This window comes from Hyperolius riggenbachi, chromosome 3, assembly GCF_040937935.1.
Source record: "Hyperolius riggenbachi isolate aHypRig1 chromosome 3, aHypRig1.pri, whole genome shotgun sequence".
NCBI lineage: Eukaryota > Metazoa > Chordata > Amphibia > Anura > Hyperoliidae > Hyperolius > Hyperolius riggenbachi.
In genome coordinates, this window is record NC_090648.1 from 403,945,934 (window position 1) to 403,957,696 (window position 11,763).

General features: G+C 47.1%; 1 pseudogene; it reads right to left on the reverse strand.

Annotated features, from left to right (window-relative positions):
- Positions 1–9,407: 9,407 nt before the first annotated feature.
- Positions 9,408–9,549, reverse strand: LOC137564761 (U2 spliceosomal RNA; annotated as a pseudogene).
- Positions 9,550–11,763: the final 2,214 nt, after the last annotated feature.

Sequence of the window (11,763 nt, forward strand, 5' to 3'; positions counted from 1 at the left end):
AGTAAAAAAGGGGAAGGGGGTCTGAATAGGGATGATGTCTGGGAGCAAGAGGGGGTGCTGTTTGTAAAGATTTGTCGGTCAAAGACTGATCAGGAGGGTAAAGGGGTACAGATAGCTCTGTTCCCCTTACATGGGGAGGAGGTTTGCTCTTTACGAGTGTGACGGGGCTATACTGCATCGCGGAAGGGATCGGGTTCCAAGTTTTTGGTACACGCGGATGGGACGGTTCTTTCGCGTTTTCAATTTGTGTCGGTAATGCGGATGTGCCTGGACCGTTTGGGTTTAAGAAGTTCTGAGTATGCCTCGCATTCGTTCAGGATAGGGGCGGCAACAGAGGCAGCTAGGCTAGGATTGTCGGCGGACGCAGTGATGAAAATTGGGAGGTGGCAATCCAGTCGGTATCGCTCCTATGTTCGGCCGGGTAGGGTGGAGCAGGCTCATTAGGTGAGGTGAGGGGCTGGATAGTGTGGTTTTAGTTTGCAAGGAGGGGTTAGTTATTTGTTGATATGGGAATTTGTGGGGGGGATATGTGATTTTCTTTCTTTCTTTTTGACAGGTCAAGGACGCTATGTGGTGTGGATATTAGGACACTCGTACGTTTATTGGGCAGCAAAAAGAGCGGAGCTAAGGAGGAGCGGTCTGCAGATGGGGCTAAATGTAGAGGAGATCAGGGTTTTTTGGCACGGGTCACGGGGTCTGGTTTGGGAGGAGGTTTTGCCTTACTTTCGGGAATTGCTTTTGGCATTTCCGTGGCCGGATATTTTGGTTATTCATGCAGGGGGGAATGATATGGGTCGTCAGCCGATCCGGGCCCTGATTAGGGAGATGAAGGAAGACTTGACAGCAATTCGGGAGTTGGTTCCTAAGGTAAGAATTATTTGGTCTGACATGCTCCCGCGACTTGTGTGGCGGTTTGCCCGAAGTCACAGGGCCATGGAGAGAGTGCGGGTGAAGGTGAACCGAGCCGTCGGGAAGTTTTTGCTAGACCGGGGGGATCGGGTGGTTCGACATGTCAGTTTAGAAGGGAAGCAAATGTATTTCAGGAGGGATGGGGTACACCTGAATGAGGTAGGGCTCAACATGTTCAATTTGCTCCTGCAGGAGCATATTGAACTGACTTTTGAGTTGTGGCGGGCGCGCCTTCAGTGAGGAATCACTGCAGGCTTGCGTTGGCGGCGGTCCCCTTCTGCTTGGAGAGGTGGCAAGTAAAGGGACTGAGGGGTCAGAGTGATAAATCGGGGTATGATCAAGAAAATGGACGAGATTCGGATTGGAAAGTATTGGGTAATATGTCAAATAAGATATGCTGCATGTAAGCCCATGGAACTCCCGGGCCAGGTAGCACGGCTGGGGGTATGGCTGCATGCTCAGTGGGATGGTTGTAAGTAAACATGGGGCTCCTCGGTCGCCACCTAACAGCAGAGGGGGATGAAGTCTTCTTCGAGCACCTTATGTTGGATGCACTGTTATTTATTTGTTACTGGTTTGTGTTAATGATTTGTTCAATGCTGTGTTTAATGAAAAAGGTTGTTTATTATTAATTTGGTTCAGCTGTGGCCGATTAAAGTATCATTCCATCGTACGTCTTGGAGTAAGTAGTGTTCTTTAAGTGTGAGTGTAGGAGAGTGGTGTCGGTCATGGCTGATATATTAATATATATTAAAAAAAAAAAAAAAAATTTGGTTCTGTTGGTTAAGAAATGTTTGGTGGGGGGAAAGGGTGCTAGGGTAGTGTATGTAGTTGGGCGTGAGTGTATAAGGCTGCTGGGTCAAGCGATGCGCTGTGCCTTTAGCCCAGCGGCATCATGACCCCAGGCGAGTTCTCACGAACTCCCAGCTGGGGTGGTATGGGTTAATAGTGAGGGGAGGGAGAAGTAGCTGGAGGCAGGGCTGGGGGCCGAGCTAGGAGGAGGACAGGAAGCTAGGGGGCCGGGGGTAGTCATTACCTCCGTGGATGGCAGTCTGAGTAAACGTCCCACCCACCCGCCCTTTAGTTTAATGTTAGTTAGGACGGGAGGGGGGATGGTGGCTTTTTTGTTTTTTACATAGTAGCCGGAAAGTTTCGGCGCACTTTCGGGTGGTGGGAGACATGCGTTGTTAGGTAGGGGGAAGTTTAGTTAGGTGGTGTATAGACAGTATTCTAATAGTGTTTTTGTTTTCCAGATGTCACAGCTGCGGCGGCGGTCCCCTTCTGCTTGGAGAGGTGGCAAGTAAAGGGACTGAGGGGTCAGAGTGATAAATCGGGGTATGATCAAGAAAATGGACGAGATTCGGATTGGAAAGTATTGGGTAATATGTCAAATAAGATATGCTGCATGTAAGCCCATGGAACTCCCGGGCCAGGTAGCACGGCTGGGGGTATGGCTGCATGCTCAGTGGGATAGTTGGAAGTAAACATGGGGCTCCTCGGTCGCCACCTAACAGCAGAGGGGGATGAAGTCTTCTTCGAGCACCTTATGTTGGATGCACTGTTATTTATTTGTTACTGGTTTGTGTTAATGATTTGTTCAATGCTGTGTTTAATGAAAAAGGTTGTTTATTATTAATTTGGTTCAGCTGTGGCCGATTAAAGTATCATTCCATCGTACGTCTTGGAGTAAGTAGTGTTCTTTAAGTGTGAGTGAAGGAGAGTGGTGTCGGTCATGGCTGATATATTAATATATATTAAAAAAAAAAAAAAAAAAGAAATTTGGTTCTGTTGGTTAAGAAATGTTTGGTGGGGGGAAAGGGTGCTAGGGTAGTGTATGTAGTTGGGCGTGAGTGTATAAGGCTGCTGGGTCATGTGTTTGAACTGTTGTGTATCTTGGTGTTTGACACTACACAGCCCACTGACAACCAGAGCTGTGTACACTAGTACTATTGTTGCTGCTATATTCAGTTGCAGGCACCTCCACTTCATTACTTCTCACTTGTTGCAGGCACAGTACCACAATTTAAAAAAAATGCCAGGCAGAGGCAGGCCACCTTGCAAGTGTCATCAAGGTTGTGCTGCTGTGATTTCCTGTGGCCCTGGAAAAATGTACAGTGTTCAGAGGGCACGTAACCTCAACCCCCACAATTCTGAGGACGTGGTTGACTGGGTTACACAGTGACAGCACACCACATCTTCTACAGCTTCCGCACAGAAGCACCTTGATGCACCGTCCTCCTCCTGCTCTGCTTCTGTTACCCAACAAAAACTTAACACCACTACTAGCACACAGCTATTCCACTTGATGTGTCAGAGGAGTTATTCACACATGATGCATTTAGTGATACACTTGGGGTTAGCCAGCCAACATGCCCTTTAACACCTGCTGTTGCCACCATCCAATTGCCGACATTCCAAAGCTCACCAGTGTGGCATTTTATTTGTTTGTGTGCCTGTGATACCAGCAATGCCATCTGCAACCTCTGCCAAAAGAAACTGAGTCATGGGAAGCCCAACACCCACCTAGGGACAACTGTTTTGCAAAGGTACCTGATCACCGGCGTACCTACCGGGGATGCGACCCCCTCAGCCGCAGGGGGGCCCGGGGCTGCTCTGGGGCCCGCTCACTGTGCGTGGGGGGAGCGCTGCTCTGGACCCCCCAGCAAGGTGCTCAACTGGCCAGTTCATTCCCCGCAGCCCCGCTCCAGCAGCCTGCATAGTCTCCGGCAGGCAGAGCAGGGCGCGGCAAGATGCCGGCCGAAGAAGCCCTACACTGGAGACTATTTGTGTCTCTAGTACAGGGCTTCGGCAGCCATCTTGCCGTAGCCCTGCACTCTGCCTGTCAGCGCGGGACTGAGATGTGCTGCAGGAGGACTCGGGGAGCTTCGAGCCAGATGCCGGGAGAGGAGAAGACTTCTGTCAGGTAAGTGAATTGTTTTTTTTTCACAGGTGCATTTTTTTTTCTAGTGTCTGCTGCCTACATTGTGATTTTCAGGTGTCTGCTGCCCACATTACGATTTTCAGGTGTCTGCTGCCCACATTGCGATTTTCAGGTGTCTGCTGCCCACATTGCGATTTTCTGGTCACTGCTGCCCACATTGCGATTTTCTGGTGAATGCTGCCCACATTACGATTTTCTGGTCACTGCTGCCCACATTGCGATTTTCTGGTCACTGCTGCCCACATTGCGATTTTCAGGTGTCTGCTGCCCACATTGCGATTTTCTGGTGACTGCTGCCCACATTGCGATTTTCTGGTGTCTGCTGCCCACATTACGATTTTCTGGTGTCTGCTGCTCACATTGCGATTTTCTGGTGACTGCTGCCCACATTACGATTTTCAGGTGTCTGCTGCCCACATCACGATTTTCAAGTGTCTGCTGCCCACATTACGATTTTCTGGTCACTGCTGCCCACATTGCGATTTTCTGGTGTCTGCTGCCCACATTACGATTTTCAGGTGTCTGCTGCCCATATTATGATTTTCTGGTGTCTGCTGCCCACATTACGATTTTCAGGTGCCTGCTGCCCACATTACGATTTTCAGGTGTCTGCTGCCCACATTATGATTTTCTGGTGTCTGCTGCCCACATTGCGATTTTCTGGTGTCTGCTGCCCACATTACGATTTTCTGGTGTCTGCTGCCCACATTGCGATTTTCAGGTGTCTGCTGCCCACATTACGATTTTCTGGTCACTGCTGCCCACATTGCGATTTTCTGGTCACTGCTGCCCACATTGCGATTTTCAGGTGTCTGCTGCCCACATTACGATTTTCAGGTGTCTGCTGCCCACATTACGATTTTCAGGTGTCTGCTGCCCACATTGCGATTTTCAGGTGTCTGCTGCCCACATTGCGATTTTCAGGTGTCTGCTGCCCACATTGCGATTTTCAGGTGTCTGCTGCCCACATTACGATTTTCAGGTGTCTGCTGCCCACATTGCGATTTTCAGGTGTCTGCTGCCCACATTGCAATTTTCTGGTGTCTGCTGCCCACATTAGGATTTTCTGGTGACTGCTGCCCACATTGCGATTTTCTGGTGACTGCTGCCCACATTGCGATTTTCTGGTGACTGCTGCCCACATTGCGATTTTCTGGTGTATGCTGCCCACATTAGGATTTTCTGGTGACTGCTGCCCACATTGCGATTTTCTGGTGACTGCTGCCCACATTGCGATTTTCTGGTGACTGCTGCCCACATAAGGATTTTCTGGTGACTGCTGCCCACATTAGGATTTTCTGGTGTGTGCTGCCCACATTATGATATTCTGGTGACTGACTGCTGCCCACATTAGGATTTTCTGGTGACTGCTGCCCACATTACGATATTCTGGTGACTGCTGCCCACATTAGGATTTTCTGGTGACTGGTGCCCACATGGCGATTTTCTGGTGACTGCTGCCCACATGGCGATTTTCTGGTGACTGCTGCCCACATTGCGATTTTCTGGTGAACTCTGCCCACATTAGGATTTTCTGGCCCACATTACGATTTTCTGGTGAACACTGCCCACGTTACGATTGTCTGGTGAATGCTGTCCACGTTACGATTTTCTGGTGAACGCTGCCCACATTATGATTTTCTGGCCCACATTACGATTTTCTGGTGAACACTGCCCACGTTACGATTGTCTGGTGAATGCTGTCCATGTTACAATTTTCTGGTGAACGCTGCCCACATTACGATTTTCTGTCCCACATTACGATATTCTGGTGAACGCTGCCCACATTACAATTGTCTGGTGAATGCTGTCCACGTTACAATTTTCTGGTGACTGCTGCTCACGTTACGGTTTTCTGGTGACTGGTGCCCACATTACGATTTTCTGGTGAACTCTGCCCACATTATGATTTTCTAAAGGCCCACATTACGATTTTCTGGTGAACTCTGCCCACATTACGATTTTCTGGCCCACATTACGATTGTCTGGTAAAATGCTGCCCACTTTACAATTAATTTACAGTGAAACGCTGCCCCATTACGATTATTTGGCACCTATGGGGGGGCCCCATCCAAATATTCGCAGGGGGGCCCAGTGATTTCTAGTTACGCCCCTGTACCTGATCGCAAAACACAAACACCAATGGTATGCACACATTAATAAAAGCAGCACACAAATATAATAATGTTAGAAATAATTTTTATACATTTGATAAACATGCTTTAAGAAAAACAAAATAAAAAATAGGTTATACAGTGAGTCCGTCTGCTTGCTACCATCATAAAGTTCTATAATTAACTTCCTATACTATCCAGGTCTTTAGTACATGTGACATGACACAGCATCACGCTGGTCCGTTTACTTGAGCATAACACACTAACTTAATTATTTATTTTTTTTGTAAATGGCATTTGACATTTAAAAAAAATAATATATATATATATATATATATATATATATATATATATATATATATATATATATATATATGTATATATATATATATATACTTTTTTTTTTAATAAATAACAACGCCCAAGCTGGTCCGTTCAGTTGAGCGGCGCGCGCTTGCAGCACCAGCACAGCTAAGGGCCTTACAGACCTGTTACCGCCCAGTCTCGCGTGGCTGCATGATTGCATAACTAGTTAGCATGGTGGAGCTCCAGGCAGTGATGGGCTCACGAGTCCGTAAGGACTCAAATTCGTGATTTAAATGAGGCTTAATTGCCTCAGGTGTGCGGCTGGGAGAGAGGGGGTTACTTACCCATAAGTTTGCTGACTTCTATGCATTTCAAACGTCTTGCACGCCTCGTATTGGATGCATTGCAAGACTTACTACCGCACTTCCTCCTTAAAGCTGAAAGGAGGAAGTGCGCAGTAGTGATTCTTTCAACGTGTCCAATAGGATACGTACAAGACGTTTGAAACGCATAGAAGACAGCGGACTTAAGGCAAGGGTAAGTAGCCCCCTGTCTCTCTCAGCTGCACACCTGAATCACACACCTGAAATCATGAATTTGAGTCCTTATGGACTTGTAAGCCCATGCCTGGCTCCAGGGCCTCTGTTATCACTGTATTGTGTTTGCACTATTGCACAGCTCTGTGTCTGTGTGATACTCCCCAGACAGAACACTGTCACTGACGCACAGGTGTGGCCCCTTCTAGTGTGATAGAATTGTGTGCCGCAGCCCACATTACACAAGCAGCAGACTACTATCAATGCAGCAGGGCCTCTGTTACCACTGTTCTGTGTTTGCACTATTGAATAGTTCTTCTATGTCTGTGTCATACTCCACAGACAGAACACTGTCACTGAGGGACTGGGGGGAGAAGGAAAGGAGACCTTTTGTGACCTCAGTGAGCAAGATGAGCTGGCTATCTCGGCATCCATCCTTGTTCAAATGGGATCTTTCATGCTGTCCTGCCTTTTGAGGGAGGGAGAGGGGGGAGGGAGAGGGGGGAGGGACCCCCCATATAAAAATGGTTAAAGTAGAATGACCTGTACTGGGTGGCTATGCTACTGGACCCTCGCTATAAGCACAAAGTGGCAGAACTGTTAGCGGAGGTCTCACCACTTCTAAGCTCTTAGCTCCTTTTGATGTTTGTATGCCCCTCTTAGTAAGCATACTGTGATTCCTAAGCTGAGTGAAATACTCCCACTACACACATTGGGCTTGATTCACAAAAGAGTGGTAACTGATAGCAAATGTTTGCGTTTCGCAAATCACACATTTTTGCGCGCAACAATAAAGATTTTGCGTGCAAATTTTTGCTCGCAAGCGATATCGGTTTCGCGCAAAAATTCACATTTGTGCACTAAAACGTTATTGTTGCTCGCGAAAATTTGCACTCTTTTGTGAATCAAACCCATTGACTGTTGTTTGGTTTATTTTGTTTTGCTATTACCAAATCCCTCCCCCCCCTCCCCCCAAATATATTTTTTTCAAACTAAATTAGTTTTGGAAGAGATCTGGAGCATGATCCCTGGGCAGAACAAAATGGAAGGATATTCAAGGCAAGGTAATTTTGTGGGCAAAAACCAATGCCTGTTGTTCCCAAAACTTAACCGGTTCAGCGCCGCAGTGCCGAAAATCTCATGCATCCGAGCAACGTTCACCTCCCATTCATTCGCCTATAACTTTATTGCTACTTATCACAATTAATTGATCTATATCTTGTTTTTTCCGCCACTAATTAGGCTTTCTTTGGGTACTACATTTTGCTAAGAACTATTTTTTTCTAAATCCATTTTAACAGGAAGATTAAGAAAGAAATGAAAAAAATTCATTATTTCTCAGTTTTTGGCCATTATAGTTTGAAATTAATATACGCTACCGTAATTAGAACCCATGTATTTTATTTGCCCATCTGTCCCGTTAATTACACCATTTAAACGATGTCCCTATCACAATTTATGGTGCCGATATTTCATTTAGAAATAAAGGTGCATTTTTTCAATTTGCGTCCATCACTATTTATAAGCTTATAATTTTAAATAATATAATAACATACTCTCTTGACATGTATATTTAAAAAGTTTAGACCCTTGGGTAACTATTTATGTTGTTGGTTTTTTTTTAATTGTATTTTTTTTATTTTTTTTTTTAATAAAAAATGTATGTGGGTAATTTTTGGTGTGGGAGGGAAACTGCTTATTTTACATGTAAAATAAGCAAATTCTTTAATTAAAAATGTATGTGGGTGCAGTTTACTATTTGGCCACAAGATGGCCACAGTGAGAAAAGTCCTGGATGCGAACGATTTCGCATCCAGGAACCAAAATTCAGAGGAGTTGTTTCCTGGGGGCAGAAATACCACGCTCTCTGGAGAGAAAGCGTCGGTATTTCTGCGGGGAAGTTAGATCGGTGAATGGGAATTATATTCCCATTCACTGATCGGGGGGCCAGCGGCGGGCGGCGGGTGCGCGCGCGGGCGCGCGCCCGATCGCGTGCACCACGCATTGAAAGCAGCAGTGCCTTTCTGGACGAGAAAGCTCGTCCAGAAAGGCCGAACTGGTTAAAGAAAGATAAGCTTATCACAAAGCTGAATGGAAGGCCCATGGTGAAGGAATTGCCTGGAGAGGAAAGCCAGCTTGTGGTCATATTTTCAGGGTGCTGGCACTTGAATGGTCCAAGCACAGGCCAGTAGTAGCACGTGTGGCACAATTTGAAACTCAACCTTTGTACATGGCAGGGCTGGTGACAGTGTGGTCTACCACCACAAACCGTGCATGGGCAGCCCCGGGCCCAACCAAAGTGGGGCCCTTTTCATTGTTCCCCGGGAACCTCCCCCTTTGCCTTCGGTGCAGGCATCTCTACTCCCCCGATCACTTGTTCTAGGTCCCCGCCCCCCAGTTCATCACTCCAGGAGCTTGATTCACAAAGCCGTGCTAACTGTTTAGCATGGGCGTGCTAAACAGTTAGCACGTGAAGTGCCGTTCGGACTTTTGCGAGCGCAAAGTGCCGCGATTCGCGCGATCGCGGACTTTTGCACGCGCAAATAATTAGCGCGCAAAATCGCTGCAATTTGCGCTTGCAAAAGTCCACAAACGGCCCTTCACGTGCTAACTGTTTAGCACGCCCGTGCTAAACAATTAGCATGGCTTTGTGAATCAAGCCCCAGTTGTCAGAGCTAACTTCCCCTGAAACTGCTAAAAAATGATACTACACTTGGTCTTAGCCAAAAGGCAGAGAAGTGATTCAATCGCTTGCAAGTCTCCACTGCATGTCTCTGCAGTGGAATTGCTGGCACCACCACCAAGAATGGGAGGCAGGCCTGCTGCCAGCCTGGCTGACACCTGCTGTCTTTACATTTCAGAAAAAAAATTGTAGAATTTTATTTTATAAAATTTGCTGGTCTTTTTTTCCCCCATTTTTAAAATGTCAAAAACACAAATATGTTATATACGAATGAACTTTGTCAAACAAGGTAAACTAAAAAATAGAGGATGCCAGTTCACACATACCCCCCACCACCCTCTCATTCTTGATTCTTGTAACGGTTGGTGTCGGCACACAGAGAGTATCTGATTATTGATGATCTGCAGTATCACCAACAATACAGATGTATACCTGATTATTAGTGATCTGCAGAATCACCAATAATACAAGTATGGCTAACCTCTGGACACCTAATAAAGTGTAAGTGTTTGGGTGCAACCATAACTTTAATAGTTTGAAGAAACCTCACCAGAGGGGCTGGTGGGGTACTATCAGTACACGAAGCGTGCACTAGCGTACAAGCTCCAGCAAGCTGGAGAAACAATACTGAAGAAGCTGAATCTCCCAAGGAGTGGGTGATTCAGAATATACTGCAGGCAAATGAACACCCGAGGGGCGGGTGAGTCAAACGATACTGCAGCCTAAGAGATACAGTAATGCTAAAATGACAGATACCTAGTGAGCAGGTAATTAAGGCTGAACTATAGCCTAGCAGAGTTGCTTAACCAGCGGAGCTGGTGCAGTAAACACCTCACCAGTGGCGAGGGCCCACTGGCGAGTAGAATGGTCAGGCAGGCAAGGTCGGCAACAGAGAGGTACATATAGGTACAGAATCGTGAGACAAGAGAGTTAACGGTAATCAGGCAAAGGTTCAGCAACAGGAAGGTACGTATTGGTACAGAATCGTGAGACAAGAGAGTTAACGGTAATCAGGCAGAGGTTCAGCAACAGGTAGGCAGATAGGCGAAAGTACAGGATCAGAAGGCAGGATCAGAGTCAGAGGTAATAGCTAAGAGTCATACACAGGAGATCAATACAGTAAACAATATCCTAGTCTGGGTGTGAACTCCTTGGCATGAACACCCGGGAACTAGTCTACAATAAACAAATAGCAAGACAACAATATCCTAGACTAGGTGTGAAATCCTTAGCATCAACACCTGGGAACTAGCCTAAGGTCTGAGCGCTAACACGCAAGTATTAACGACAACAGACAATCCTACAATGAAGCTCGGAGGCTTATGAAGCAGAGGAGACCCCACTGGCACGCCCCTCTGAATCAGCCAATCCTGGGCACCGTGGGACTCCTCTGATGTCAGCTGATGGCCTTCCTCGCCGCATAAAGGTCCCGTCTGTGCGCGCGCCCGCGCGCTACGGCGACCCCCTGCCCGGAAGAGCGTTCCATCCTCGGCATCCTGGACGCCAAGGGTACGGATGGCCGCATGGAGGCAGCTGCGGCGGCGGTGCTGTTCGCCGCAGCTGCCTCGTTTCTCACAGTACCCCCCCTCTAAGCCTGGACTCCGGACACGCACCACCCGGCCTATCTGGATGCAATCTATGAAACTCCCTCCTGAGTTCTTCGGCATGCATGCGAGAGAGTGGTACCCAGGATCTCTCTTCAGGACCATACCCCAGCCAGTGGACCAGATACTGTAAAGATTTACGTACTTTTCAAGAATCCAAAATCTTTTCTATTTCATACTCTGGTTCTCCGTTAATCACCACTGGGGAGGAGGAGGAGCATCCACATAAACGGCAGGCTTCAAAAGTGAAACGGGGAATGTCCTACCACCCCTGAAACTGGGGGGAAGTGGTACCACATAGGTAACATTATTCCCTTTCCTTGAAATGGAATATGGCCCTATGAATTTGGGACCCAATTTCACACAAGGCTGCCTTAGGGACAAGTGTCGAGTGGAAATCCACACCAAATCTCCCTGTGCGAACTTCCATTCCACCGAACGTCTTTTGTCGGCCTGCCTCTTTTGAGTTAAAAAGGCCTTTTTTAAATTTTGCTTCACCTTATTCCAGATGCCTCTCATAGTCTCAGACCAATGTTCCAAGGCTGGAAAAGGTGAAGCCACCACAGGCAGGGTGAAAACTTGGGTGATCTCCCCGTAACAACCTGGAACGGGGAGAACCCTGATGAAGCAGACTTTAAGTTGTTGTGGGCGAACTCGGCATACGGCAAGA